The 14,166-nt window shown below is 44.1% G+C and overlaps 1 protein-coding gene across 1 annotated transcript in view; it reads left to right on the top strand.

Moving 5' to 3' along the window:
* Window positions 1–1,356: 1,356 nt before the first annotated feature.
* The window catches only part of UBAP1 (ubiquitin associated protein 1), a 33,425-nt gene continuing 20,615 nt past the window's right edge, over window positions 1,357–14,166 (top strand). The window contains exon 1 of the mRNA XM_084278742.1: window positions 1,357–1,476. The gene's annotated coding sequence lies outside the window, so the exon portion shown is untranslated. The remainder of the gene's footprint in view (window positions 1,477–14,166) is intronic.

Below are 14,166 nucleotides of genomic sequence, written 5' to 3'. Positions count from 1 at the left end.
TCTCTCCAGAGAAGGAGACTCCACACCCCGCTGGGCAGCCTGTCCCAGGGCTCTGTCACCCTCACTGTGAAGAAATTCTTCTGCATATTGGTGTGGAGCTTCCTGTGCTCCAACTCGAGCCCATCGCCCCTTGTCCTGTCCCCACACACCACTGAGGAGAGGCTGCCCATTTCCTCCTGTCTCCCACACTTCAGATATTGATAAACATTGATCAGATCCCCTCCCAGTCTTCTTGTCTCAAGACTGAACAGCCACAGGTCACAAAGCCTTTCCTCATAGGGGTGATGTTCCAGCCCCTTTGTGGCTCTCCGCTGGACTCGTTTCCGGAGATCCCTGTCTTTTACATACCAGGGAACCCAGAACTGGATACAGCACTCCAGGTGGGGCCCATTTGACCAACAGGGAGCTTGGCTTTATCACCCGGCTTCTCTGAGTGACCACGAGCCTCCTGTGCGTGTTTTGTTGTTTACGGTGAGGTGCCTCAATCCACCAGAAAGTCCTTTCCTGTGAGTGGACTCGAAAACATACAGAAAACCTGTATTTCATCCCGGTGCTTTAGAAGCAGTGTGGGAGGATGTCTGCTCTTCCTTACGTTCACGTAGCCCGCGGGCACTTTTTCTTGTGCTTACAAAAGCCTGTAACTTTAGGGTTATGAGTAGCCCAAACCCAGGGGTCAGTGTTTTGCAAGCAATACTGCGGGTACAATGAGAAGGACGAAGAAAGCATGCGGGTGACGGGCTGGCGGTCTGTGAAAGCCAGCTCCCGAAAACCCCTGCTGCCTCAAAGTGGCGTGGAAACAGCAAACACACGGTGTCCCTGACAGAGAAGGCACTTGTTTGTTTTTTCTTCCTCTCGTGCCATTTTTAGGAATCTTTCCATCCGATGAGCACAAAGAGAAGGGCGCCGTGAAAAGCAAGCGCTTTAAAGAACCTCACGGGCCCTGCAGCGGTCCCGGGGCTGAAGGGCCCAAGGGGCTGTTCCAGCCTGAGTGTCTGCAGGGGACGAGGGCAGGCATCGAGGGAAGGGGAGCTGAGGCGCCTGAGAAGTGCCGCCCCGCGCCCCGCCTCGCCACCTCCACGCAGCCCCTTGAGGGCGCCCCCTGGCGGGACCCGAGGCTCGGTGCAGCCTGGGGCAGGGGCGGAGCCGGGGATGCACCGCCCACTGTCCCCGCCCCTCGCGGGAGGGGGCGGTGCCTCCCTTTACCTTCGCCTCGCCCCCTTCCCTCTGGGGTGATGTCACTATAAGCACATTCCGATTGGGCCGACGGGGTAGGTGACCTCACGACGTGACGCGAGCGCGTCGCCGGGGTGGAAGGGGGGGGGATGGGGGAGTGAGTGAGGCGGAAGGCAGGTAGATAAGATGGCGTCGCCCGGCCGGGGGTCTGGAGGTGGCGACGCGGCGCGGGTTTCGTAGGGGCGGGCGGTGACCGCGGGGACAGCCGGAGCCGTCAGCCGGGGGCCGCCAGGCGCCGCGCAGGTAACGAGCGGGACGGGAGGGACAAGGCGTGGGGGTGGCTGTGCCGGCGCCTCCCGTGGCGGGGACAGGGCAGAGGGGGGCACAGCCTGCCGCTCCCTGGGCCCTCGGCTCAGCCGTCGGGGCCGCAGTTCGACGCCGCTGTGCCTCGTGCGGGGCAAGGGCCCCTCCGCGTCCCCGTCGTGATTCAGCAGCGTCGAAGTGCCGGCGGGGCGGCCGCGGGCTGCCCGGGGAAGGGGGGAGGGCTGGCGGTCTGGGGGGGCCGCGGCCCCGGCCGTGGAGGGGAGAGAGAGTCTGTGGGCGCCGCCGTAGCGTGTGGGCCTGCTCCGCCTTCACGGCGTCTGGCTGCTGCTTGTGTAAGGTGCCGGCTAATGGAGGTGAGAACTTGCACGGTCAGCGCTGAGGGTCGGAGTCCTGGCGCTCGGGCTTGGGCTGGACCCGGGGAGCGGGCGGGGAGGGTGGCACCCCTTGCCCTACGCTCTTCGGCTCGGGGGCTGAGTCAGGGGAATACCTTCCTGCTTAATGACGCCAGGTGAATTTGCCTTCCGAGGGAGGGAGGGAGGGTGGCTGTCGAATTCTGAGTAGATGGTTGTCGTCCGTGGTGTTTGGAAGTAAGTTCCTCCCTATAGCAGCTAAACTGACTGTGAAGACCCGAAACGCCTGCTTTTGTTTGGGGTGTGTGCCTGTGTGGGTTTTGTCAAGCTGGACTCTAGGTAATCTGTTAATTTCTGCCCTAATGCTGTGAAAAACATAGTACTCATCTACCCTGTGCAACTTGGTGACTTTTAGATTTCTGCTATATTCACTCTTTACTTCAGGGATCATGGCCCTCGACATCTGTGTTTGTGTGTATTGTCTGTTTTTGGATCTTTTCCAATTGGCTTTCTGCTTTTGAACGGGGAAGAGGATCATATAGATGCAAGCATACCAGTGGTGCGGATGCTGGTGTAATACTTGAGTTTTGTAGTTTCTAACTTCCTGACAGTACCATGTGTTCTGTTTAGCTTGCTCGTTACTAAGCTTGTTTAGCTTAATAAACATTTAATGCTTTCTTGAAGCTGTTTAGTATGATTCAGTAACGGCTTTCCTGAGTTTTGATAGCTCAAAAGTTAGGATTGCTTTTTTTTTTTTTAATTAATAAAAGACATTACAGTAGATGGAAATGAGCAATCACTGTATGTTTTTATTCCCTGCGTTGTGTTAAAATTCCAAACAAGAAAAAAGAATCAGTTTTAAAGAAATCTTGTCATGTTTATACTGTCCCATTAGAGTAGAAATGAGCAGGTACTCTGGCATTTTGCTGTACAGCTAATATAGCTGTCAGCCTAGACTCAGTAAAAACATATTCATGTTAAATTTTAGCACTTTGAGGTGGATATTCCTAAGTGACTTGTGACTATTGCCAAATTAAGGAACAACTGAGTTGTAACTGGTGATGTAACTTCAGTGGCTGCTCTACAGATGGAAGGCATGCTGTTGTGAGGTTAAGAGACTCTTTTGGGAGCTTGGGGGAGGGAACCTCACTCCCAACTGTGATCTAGTGGGTTAAGGAAAATGAGGAAGAGGCGGTACTGCAATTAGCCAGACTCCTTCCTCTCGCCTTCCTTCCCTTATCCTCAGAGAGTGGAAGTTTGTCCCTGTGCAGGCACTCCTGCAGCTGCTGGCTACTGGGGTTGACCCCGAGTACCTCGTATCTCTGCTCTGAAACAGCATTTTTGAGGGAAGAGGGAAAAGCCTCCTCTCCTTCTCTGCATGCAGCACAGAGCTATCTGTGTAGCACTGTAGTAGCCACCGGGAAGGCAGTGGGGCTGAGGGGGGTACATGTAGCAGCATAGCAGACTCAGAACGATTTATTCAGGGCCATGTGCAGGGTGGTGTTAGGTTGCAGTAGCATGGAGGGCTGCTACTTAATGACTTACATTTTCTGTAATTGCTGAGCTGTGCTTTGACAGTGTCAGTGATGGTTTAAATCACCACTGCAATTGGGTGACTTTAACGTTTTAGGCAAAACTTAAATTCTAAGCATGGGGGAGAGAAAACGCATAGTTTTAATTTGGTTTTGCAAGGTTGTGGGTTTAGTCTCAAAAACAAAACTGAAAGTGATTGTGTTTTTCTTGTTTAACCAGCTGAATCTGCCTGCAAGTTTGATAGTTTGTGGGTTCCCCCCCCCCCCCCCCCCCCCCGCCCCCGCAAGTGGAGCAAAGGAGTCAGGGCAGAAGTTGCTTCTAATGTCAGTCATTCTGAATAAGTCAGGTGCAGGCTGAAACAAGGGTACCTGAAACTTAAAAGGGATAACCAAGGAAATATCAGGTATAAGATAATGGAATTAATAAATGTTAATTTCTCTTTAATGAACGGAACCTCAATTCTCACAATATTGTGTGTGTATATTAATCAGTATAGTGATTACACTGATCAACTGAGACACTTTATAGTTTGAATTAATGGGTTAAAAAAATCTTAATGGTGAAAAATCATCAAAAACACCTGGAAGAACTCCATCTCCATTGTTTACATGGTGTTTTGCAGTGCCCAGTACTTGTTATCCTGGAGACAAAAGTCTCCAACAGGAGTCAGGTTTCTGGACCAGTCCAGCAGAATCCCCTCCATTACCTGTCACACTGGTGGCCAGAGCTCAGGTGCTGGTAACAGAAGTGCTGTAATGCCACAGAAGGCATCACCTTACTCATCCTCCTCCTTTTTAATAGTATAAGCTTATAGTTTCCTGTTGCATACACAAACTTTAGGGATTGATAATTCAGGAAATTCAGTTTTGTTGTCAATATTGATCTGGCCCAGTCTCTGTATAATATTTTTTTTACTGTTCCAGTGTTTTGCACTTCTGCTGGATTGAATATTTTTATTAATTCATTTGTGAGAAATTTAGTTTTTCTTATGAAACAGAACTTCTATCCAGCCTTCTCTGACACTTTGTTTCTGGCATAATCACTGTCAGTCTTCTCAGTCATAAATTCCAGCGTTTCAGCTGTCATTTTATGAGGATATCTACTGAAAGGCATTACTATCTATTTAAAATTGAGTCGTGCAAGTCAGGTAAATCAGTGTAAGGAAGGTCTAGTGGAGCTATAATTGAAAATCTCTCTGTAAGATGTTTTCTAAAACTGTTGTTTGAAGAGAAGGCAGAGAAGGGTTGTTTACATGTTATAAATAGCTTGCTCGTTTGGAAAAGTAGGCCTTGTAGGGTGTACCAAAGGTTGGTTTCTCTTCCCTGTATTGTGCCTGCTTGCTCTGATAACTAGGAGGGCAATGCTATTGATCTTACAGCACGTTCAACTCTACAATCGATCACTGGGATTGCAGTTGATCAATAAAAGCCTGAGCTCATGCTTTTTCTGTGTTAACTACTTAGGTAGGTAATCCTCTGTGGTATGCGAGTGCATTGCTTAACGCTTTGACCCTCTGACTTGGTTTGAATAAGCTCACGTTCTGTGTCCCTAAGAACCTTTTGTAGTCAGTGTGGTCTTAAACTGAGCATTGGGGTTTTCCCCTCTCTGCACAACTACATTTATTCCAAATTCTTGCTTGCACGAGGAAGGAATTTTCTTACATAGTAAAAAATACTGTCTTTCCTGGGGTTGGGAGTTTTTCAAAGAGCAACTCCTCCAGACTTGGTTATCCTTTCCCCCCCTGGCCCCCTTTGAAAGGCTGCAAGGTCTTTTTGGAATCCTTTAAGCTTCCAATGTACTTGAGACACTGAAGTATATCAAAGAGAGAACAGAGTATCATTGCTCTGATTTAGGTTTAAATCTTCTTTTCTAGGAGGGAAACTAAATTGGTTCAAAAGACCATGTTGCATCAGTAGTATTACAGTTTCTAACAGGGTGAGTTCAAACGGAGATGGTGAGCTTGTGTTTTCTCAGCTGCATCACGTGCCAGAAACTGGTACACCAGAGCAACATTTCAAAAGGAGAAAGAGCGAGTCCTGTCCAAGAAGTAGGCAGTTCTCAAATACTCTCTTGAATATGAATATACTAAAGCATCCAAGCTATGGGTAGGTGGTATAATGGAAGCTAGTAGTAAAGAGATGCAAACTGTGGTGCTGGAGAGTAGTGTTCATGGTAACTATCTACCAGACTGTATGAAAGATAGAAGCTATTTCCTAATATTTGTGTGTGCACCATTTGACATCTCCAGGCTAGCAGCAGATGAAGCTGTGACTGACATGACTGGTGAGATTTATTCTGAGTTTGGGAGGTTGGGTTTGTAAGAGTATGCATATTCCCTGTTGTGCTATGTCAAGTGTTAGCACCGTGCTTTATCTAGGCATAGAGATGTGCTTATGTGTTCAACCTAATTTGCCTCATCAGTTCTGAACTGCAAGATAAAAATAGCTTCCTAGTTTATAAACACTCTGCAAAGTAATTGTAAAAGCATATGTATTTTCTCTTCTGATACAGCAAAGCCACTCTGGGTCCCACCCTAATGACTAATACTGTCATGTGGTGTCCTTGCACAGTAATGTGTAATAATTTCAAATAAAATACAGTAGTCATATGGGGTAGGGAAAATAGTTGATATGAATAAAATCACCATTAATCATCTGGAATAAAATTGTGTGTGGTGAGAAAGGATAGAATAGCTTTATGCTGCCTACCCTCTGAGAAAAGAATGTGTTCTTAATCTTTTAATTAAGTATTAGGTCACCACAAGCAGTTTGTTGCTAGTCTGATTGACTTCTTGGTAGAAAAAAGCTGAAAGATTATTGAGTTTCATTTTGCCAGCTGTGTTTGTAACAGTATAAGAAGAAAGGGGTTTATTATGCTTTCCAGAAAGTACTAGGCTCTTTAATGGAGACAGGAGGAATGGGTAAGTAAATATGTCCTCTAAATCAGATTTTAGTTGGAGTTTTGGAAACGAAAGTGGGAAGAAAAAAATCTGGTGCTATAAAATAACTTTGCACTCAAGGTGGGGGCAGGGGGGAATGAACGGTGAAGATTTTGGGGGATAGATTTCTGTATTACCTGTTGTCCTGGTTATGGCTGGGATATAGTTAGTTTTCACAAGAAGAGGTGTGAGGAAAAGGTATCCCTTCCAGGAGGATGCTGTATGTCATCCATGCAAGTAGATCACCATGGGGTGATGTATACAGTACCTAAGGGGGTTAGAGGTGCAGGGTTGATTTATTATGACCTGATGCACACAACCCATGTGGTAGGAACTTGTGTACAGTGCACTGCCTGTACACCAACTTACTGGCAGGGTGAAGAGTCTCCAGTCTTGCTATATAACAGAAGTAAGGATAGATTACTGAAGCTGAGTCAGATCTGTCAAAACATCCGTAGGAAATGAAGCTAATGCATCTCTGAAGGCTGCTTTTGCACATAAAATGAACTGTTTCTGGTTAGTTATTGTTTTAAGTGTTTCAGGAGGTGCATTCATTACTGTAGCTGCTAAAGAAATTTTAGTGTGCAGGAAGAGAAGTTGATTCTACTGAGCACGACTGGAGATACATAACCAAACAGCAGACTGAAATGAATTTGAAGTAGTAATTTAGAAATAGGGATTGGACTAAGTAAGATTTTGTGCTACCTGTCCAGTAGAACATCCTGAAGGCTTTTATAGTGAGATGAAAAGCTGAATAGGAGTGATTTTATAAGGAAAATTGGGAGGACAAAGATATTAGCCCAAACTTGAGAGAGTGCAGTGAGATTTTTGGGATAGCTGCGGATTTGGGAATTAAGGAAATACAAGCTCTGTTCTAACCTCAGTGGCAGAGCTGGATAACTATGGGCAAACTGATTCAGCTTTGTGCCTTTTTCCTCCTACAAAAGAGATAGTTTTACTCTTGGTTAAGCACCTTCAAAATTATTTTGGAGTCTCGTGCAAGAACTGGGTAGTGCTGATAGTACAAGGGAATTTTGGCAAAACTACTTTCTGCTCAGGGGAAATACAACGAATGAAAAATGTGTCTGTGTAAGGGTGTTCCTGTAGCTTTCTCAGTCTCATCTGAAAGTGATACCTTTCTGAGGCAGCAGTTTCTTTTCCATTCCGCTTGAGCTCTGTTCAGCTTTCATATGCTCTTATCGTTAGGAGACTTGTAATTGTGTGTTTGTCTGCCCTAGGACCTTGCAAGTCACTGGATTTCGTTCTGTACATTTGTGATAGAAAGGTCATTCTGTGTTTGCAGTGAAGTTCAGGCTTCCAGACTACACTAGTTCTTAAACTCATCTTTTCTAAACATTAACTGGAAGTGTAGGATTCCTTGCAGTGCTGGGAGGGCACAGTGAATTGTGTTCTTACAGAAAGAAACCAGACCGTTTTGGGTGGGGTTTTTTAAGTGAGGAAATATAAATCTTGTAGCTCATTTTATGTGAAAACAATTGAAATGAAGGTAGGTGAGTACAGAAGTTATTCTGTGATGCTCAGGGGGGTCTACTGGGTATCTTGTCTGAATGCAGCTGCTGACTGCTGCATAGTACAGAGGGTGGAATGACACCTATGGTACAGCAAGGCTTCTCAGGCAGCATGTAAAGGTGAGTGGCAACTGGAGCATCCTAGAAACCTGTGTCTCGTGGGTTGGGTAGTTGCTCTGCTTTCCTTCTGAGAGGCTGGGGTTGTCTTACATGTTTGTGTATCATCACTACTAGTAACCTCAGTGTGGCAGTTGCACACATAGAATGAACCTCCTTTAATGGATGCACTGACTCTGTTTTTTCCCCTGTTGCTTGTGGCTTCCATTCCCAAGCTTCAGGCCACTGAAGTTTTCTAATACACGACACAGCAACCAGCTCCCTTACTGATCATGTTCTGGCTCTGTAGCATGTCCACTACAGCCTCAGTTCCAGTTCTCTGCACAAAAATAAATGTTTGCTTTCCTACACTAGACAAGGTCACTGAAGACAACTTCCTGTGTTTCTAGTGAATTCAATCCCAGAAGCTACTCTGTGTAGGTACTGCTGCTTTCTTCAGCATGTTCAGGTGTCTGCTGTTATTTTCATATGTCAGAGCATTTTTTGTGGTAGCCAGTAATGATAATTTTGTTCCTGTTTTTTTATAAAGAGGAGAATTTAATCTGTGCAGCCAGCTCTGATCTTCTCTACAGTTAACGGGCCTCTTCAGGAAATAATTAAGGTGGAAGTACTCCCTTTAAAACTATTTCCTGCTCTTTATGCTCCATGATGGACCAGTTCCATGTTTAATTAAAACAAGTGGAACTTGCTCATTTAAAATATGACTTCTGGTAGTGAAAATTAATTCAGTATTGACTACTGATAATATTTCCCATCTAGGTGATCTTTTTAATGCAGTCATTCAGTCCCATTTGGACTGGGTGGAAAAACATAGATTAAGTTTAGCTGGTGTTACATCTGGAGATGAAACAATATTGGTTCTCATTTAGACATTATTGCAGTGGGACCATATTTTTATTAGCTTGGTTCATTCTATTATATTTTAGTTTCATTCCTTTGTTCTGTTGAGTTAGTCTGAGAAGGAATATGTCCCTGATGAGACCTCAGCTCAGTGAACATACGAAAATAGCTGAAGTGAGTGTTCACCTAGAACAGTGATAAGGGTTTGGGATGTAAATTTTGACCTTGAATGCAGCAAAACCTGAGGTAACTTCAGACTTGTGTATTTCTATATATGCTTATTTTCTTGTCTCCTCCTTGATAGGAAGGGTTGGATGAAGGCAGATAACTGCTGGTTTAGTAGGAGTGAGTGCCACACAGACTAAGGACAAAATAAACTAGCATTGGAAGCTGAAACAGTATCAGTGGTGTGTGGATAGGTGAAAGAAGATGCATAAAACGCCCAAAAAGTCAAGTAAGTGTGTGGGCATTGTCACATCTGTAGCACCTAAGATGCTACGTTTCCTGCACTAGTGCTGCTAAGGGAAAACCAAGCTTATGAGGTATGTTTTGAAAATCATAAAGGCTTGAGTCAGGGAGGCTTATGCTGTCACTTTGCAGAAAAGCATTTGGCAAGACTTTTTCAGGGATGCTGTGATCAGCTCTTAGCTGCTTCAGTAGTAGGAAGTGTTTAGAACAACTGCTATTAATTTATCTCAGAGTGTATCTGGTAAAAGAGTAACTTATGATGAAGAGGGGTGTTTTCCAGAAAACAGGCAACACTAACATTAAATTAATACAGACTAGATGTAAAGAACACATTTTTATATCATGAGGGTGGAAAAACACCTGTAGATAGTGGGAGAAGGCTGGTGGTGGCCTTATCTGTATTTAGACAACTAATTTAGGTTTAGCTGAGGGTCCAATCAGGATGTGAAGCAGTAGCTCTGAGGCTGAGCTCAAGTTTTTAGCCTGCTCGCTGCAGGGCAGGCATAGTGGTTTGTAGGTGGAATAGTTAATTTTCTGTCAGTAGCATACTGGATTTTGTTGGGCAGATACTGAATGTGTTGTGAGAGTGGGTAGTACATGTGACCCTAGTATAAGAGGAAAAATTGATGAATCTGTGGTACTCTAACAGTGGTGCCATTATTCTTGTCAGTGCAGTAGCCATGTATTTTGGCTGAGTTCATATATATGAAATGGCAACTCCAGTTTGACCTGCTGGCAGATTTTATTTTTGTATTTTAAAACTTTTTTTCCAAGTTGATGTCTTGCTTCCATCTGCTTTGTTAAAGTAATTCCATAAGCATTTGTATCTCACCAAGTTTCTAACCAGAAGCATAGCTGCTAATAGAATCATAGAATCCTTTATGTGGGAAAAGACCTTGGAGATTGTCAAGTCCAACCATTAACCCAGCACTGCCGAGTCCACCACTAAACCATGTCACTCAGCGCCATGTCTACATGTCTTTTAAATATCCCCAGGGGTGGGGACTCCACCACTTCCCTGGGCAGCCTGCTCCAGTACTTGATAACAATTTTGGTGAAAAAAGCTTTGTAATATCCAATCTAAACCTCCCTCGTGCACCTTGAGGCTGTTTCCCCTTGTCTTCTTCCTTGGGAGAAGAGACCAGCACCCACCTGGCTACACCCTCCTTTTGGGAGCTGCAGAGAGTGATAAGGTCTCTCCTCAGCCTTCTCCAGGCTACACATCCCTGGGTCCCTCAGCTTCTCCTTGCAAGACCTGTGCTCTAGACCCTTCACCACTTGGCTGCCTTTCTTTGGACACACTCCAGCACTTCAGTGTTTTCCTTGTAGCTGGGGCCTAAAACTGAACACGGAACTGGAAGTGCAGCCTCACCAGTGCTGAGTACAGGAGGACGATCACTGCCCTGGTCCTGCTGGTCACACAGTTTCTGATAAAGGCCAGGATGCCACTGGCCTTCTTGGCCACCTGGGCACACTGCTGGCTCATCCTCAGCTGGCTGTCAACCAACACCCCCAGGTCCTTTTCTGCCTGGCAGCTTTCCAGCCACTCTGTAGCATTGCAAGTAACAGTTTCTCTCAGCTTTAGCAGGGAGAAATCCACAGCTGTATTGCTTTCTTTGGAATGATTTCTGTAAAGTAGAGTCATTTACTGTAGTGCATTTAAGTGCACTCAATTCCTGTTACCTAATGTTTATCAGAAGAATAAGAATTGGTTTCTGCAATTTGAGTTCTTGAGTCACTCTTGGGAGTAGATGTTGGTACAGTCAGTGGAGTTGTTTCTAGATACAGAGATCAGTTACCTGTCCTCTATTGATCAAAGAGCAAAGGAAGAAAAAGCTTGAAAGTGCACAGATTCTGATACTTTTGGATTAAAAAGGGGATATTCTGATCAATGGCAGAAGCTGCTTTACACTGTTGTGTTGGCAACATTTTGACAATGTTGTCTAGCTCTTCTCATTCATAACTGGGACAAGTCTGAAGCATTAATAATATTGAAGTACTTCAGAGTCAGCTTGTTACATACTGTATCACTGCAACAGATAGAGCAGCATTTTAATTAGCTTATGTTGCTCTGGGCTCCAGACTGAGATTTTTAAATGTGCAGGATATTCCTTTCCGCCCCCCCCCCCCCCCTTCTTCTCTCTTTTCATATATCTTTGCCAAAAGAACAGAGTGGGCTATTTTGTCGAAGCTAACAACTTCAGCTAGCAGTCGCTCTCATTTGAGAAGGGTTGTACTGAAGTATTAGCTTTCTTCTGAGCTACTAGGATTAAGTACAAAAGTTAATGCACCTACCTGGCTCTGGCTGGTGCTAAGATTGCTGTTAAAGATTTTACTCATTCATAGTTGTATGAAGTCTTGTGCTAATTAAGATGAAGTAGATAATCCTTTGAAATTACTAGCTGCTTTCTATTTGACTACTTTAAGATCTCAGAAGTGGTTGATGTTTGCTATCCAGCTTTAGATATAAGAAAATAGTATGTAAAAGCAGTTGCTGTGCTCATCAAATTTGGGACTTGTTTTGTTACTGCATTGTGAGATTATTGTAGTCCTCTTTAGTGGTGTAAGTGCTGGATCATCTTTGCTTGCTTTTTCCTAGAATGTAGGAGTTGTAGAGCATATTAGTTTTTTCTGCTATGGATTATCATAGAAAGGCCTGTCTTTATTTCAAGGAGGGGAAGATGATCCTTCTAGTTTTCTTAATGATGTTATAACTTCTAGATTAGTGAAATTCATCTTGAGAAGCAAAAGTATGCAAACCCACATTTTTTTCCTCTGCTTTTCTGTTTAGATGATACTTAAGTAATCTAGAATGTAGTTCCTACTAGTGATTGTTACCTAAAATCTGTTATCTACTCTTGGAGTTGACAGAACCTGCCCTATCCTATTTTCTGAGTTTCAAAGTCAGACCAGCCTTAGAGATTAGTTGCAGATGTAAATTTTTAAAGAGTCATCTAGTTGCTGCAACAGTGAAATGTGAATTTAAGTAGGTTTATCTTCTGTAGTCATTTGGGACATCAGTCTCTGGCCAAAGGACAAGCTTGCCCTGATCTGCCTTGACCATAGGGCTGCCTGTAAGTAATTTTGAGTTTTATATGCTCTTGCCTGTGAAACATGTTGTCCTAGAGGCTTGTGTGGTGCATAAGCTTCAACTTCCTTAGAAACCTGTATGTCTGGTAAGTGATTCAGTGACTGAAAAACTGGTGCCTTAGTGTGCTGCATTTCCTTAGCCATCCTGAGTTTTCCTTTCCTTCTGTGTGAACTGTGTGGCGAATTGCCTTATGTCCCAAAGACACAGTCAGGATCGTAGAGGAGAAACTGAGGTGTCTGTTTCCAGTTAAGGGCCATTAATCTTTAAACAGCTCAAATAGCACCCACATTTAACGAGTGTGGTGGTGTCTTTAATGAACTAAGTGGGGCATGACGTGAGGATAGTTGCATAACTACAGGGATCTAATATTAACACAGGGAGTCCATATGAAACAATGGGGCAAGAGACGTTGTGCTCCTCTGAGAGCCTCTGGAAGAGCTGCCTTCCCCTTTAACTTCCCATGGATCGATGTGTACTGAAGCTGAAGATCTAATTGCCCACTATGTCAGGTTAAGCAACAGCACAATCTAAAGAATCAAGTTTTTCCCAATGTTTGCTACTGCTAGGAAGATGCTATTCAACATCTGCACATAGAGCCCTGTAATGGATGTTATTGCCAAAAGAGTGTTATCTCATAATCAAATAACGTGATCTGCACACAGACCTACTCTGAGGGGCTCTTTGTTCCCTGTTCTTTGCACTCACATATTCTGGAAATATTTCTAAAAGTGATGGTTTATTGGTTCCTGTCCCTCTGCTTCTCAGTCATTGCACTGGAAATAAACTGGATTAGTTTGGTTTTATGAGCTGTCCTTCAAAATATAGAACTCCCATCACAGCTTGGACTGCTGATCCTTGGGGTGTGTACATAGCAGAAGTATCTCATCCCTTCCTTCCTCCACCCCCTGTCAGTGTAGTCACTACTCTGCATTTGATTAAATATAGGGTGACCTCTTGTACTCACATCCTGTGAGATGAAGCCACTGGCCATGGAAAAAAATGAAGAGATACTCCATAACAGTATTTGCTTCAAGAAGACTCTGGTTTGTTCTTGTTGAACTTTAAATAGACCAAGAACCTTATTTCCTGGATTATAGTAGCACTTTAAAGGAATTGCTATAGATGCACTTTTTTTCCCTCTCATCTGTTAAGACAAGTGGAAGTGATGCTTTTACTTTTTTTCTCCCCCCCCCCCCTTTTTTTTTCCTGCAGGACATGTAGTTGTAACACATTAAATCTAGTTGTACAACAACTTTATCCAAAGAGCTGTTACCAGTGTCTCAACATGATGGTACTTTATGAAAGGGGAGTACCTCCATGCAGCTAACTGTGCTCATTGTTTGCTGAACTGTTAGATGTACAAAGCAGAGGCGTTTGCTGCAAATTCTGGGGTGATGTCATCTCTTTGGAGACTGCAGTAGATGAAAATGGAGTCTGTTTTGACCTGTAGAAAACTTCTGTGATCAGCTTTTTACTGTCAATCTGTGTAAGAGATCTCAGTTGCATAGCAATGATTGAACACTTACATAGGTGGGAAAGCTTTAATAAGACAAAACAAAAGTTAAGATTGTCTTAGCAACAGGTGCTGGCTACTTCTGGTTTTGTTGGATGAGACTATGTACAGAATCCAGATGTTGGTGATATCCTTTCACTTGCACTGAAACCAGTAGCTACAGTGGAAAATGTTTAAATCTGGAGTACTTGTGACAAAAATTTAATCACCTGAATCAAACTGCTTTTCACTGTTTCTTGTGTGAAATCAGTAGTAGTTCATGAATGTAATACAGGGAGGAAATATTTGGT

The sequence above is a fragment of the Gallinula chloropus genome, assembly GCF_964237585.1.
Source record: "Gallinula chloropus genome assembly, chromosome: Z".
Classification (NCBI taxonomy): Eukaryota; Metazoa; Chordata; class Aves; order Gruiformes; family Rallidae; genus Gallinula; species Gallinula chloropus.
The sequence above is the reverse complement of the archived record's forward strand: the minus strand, read 5'-3'. Positions and strand labels throughout refer to the sequence as shown.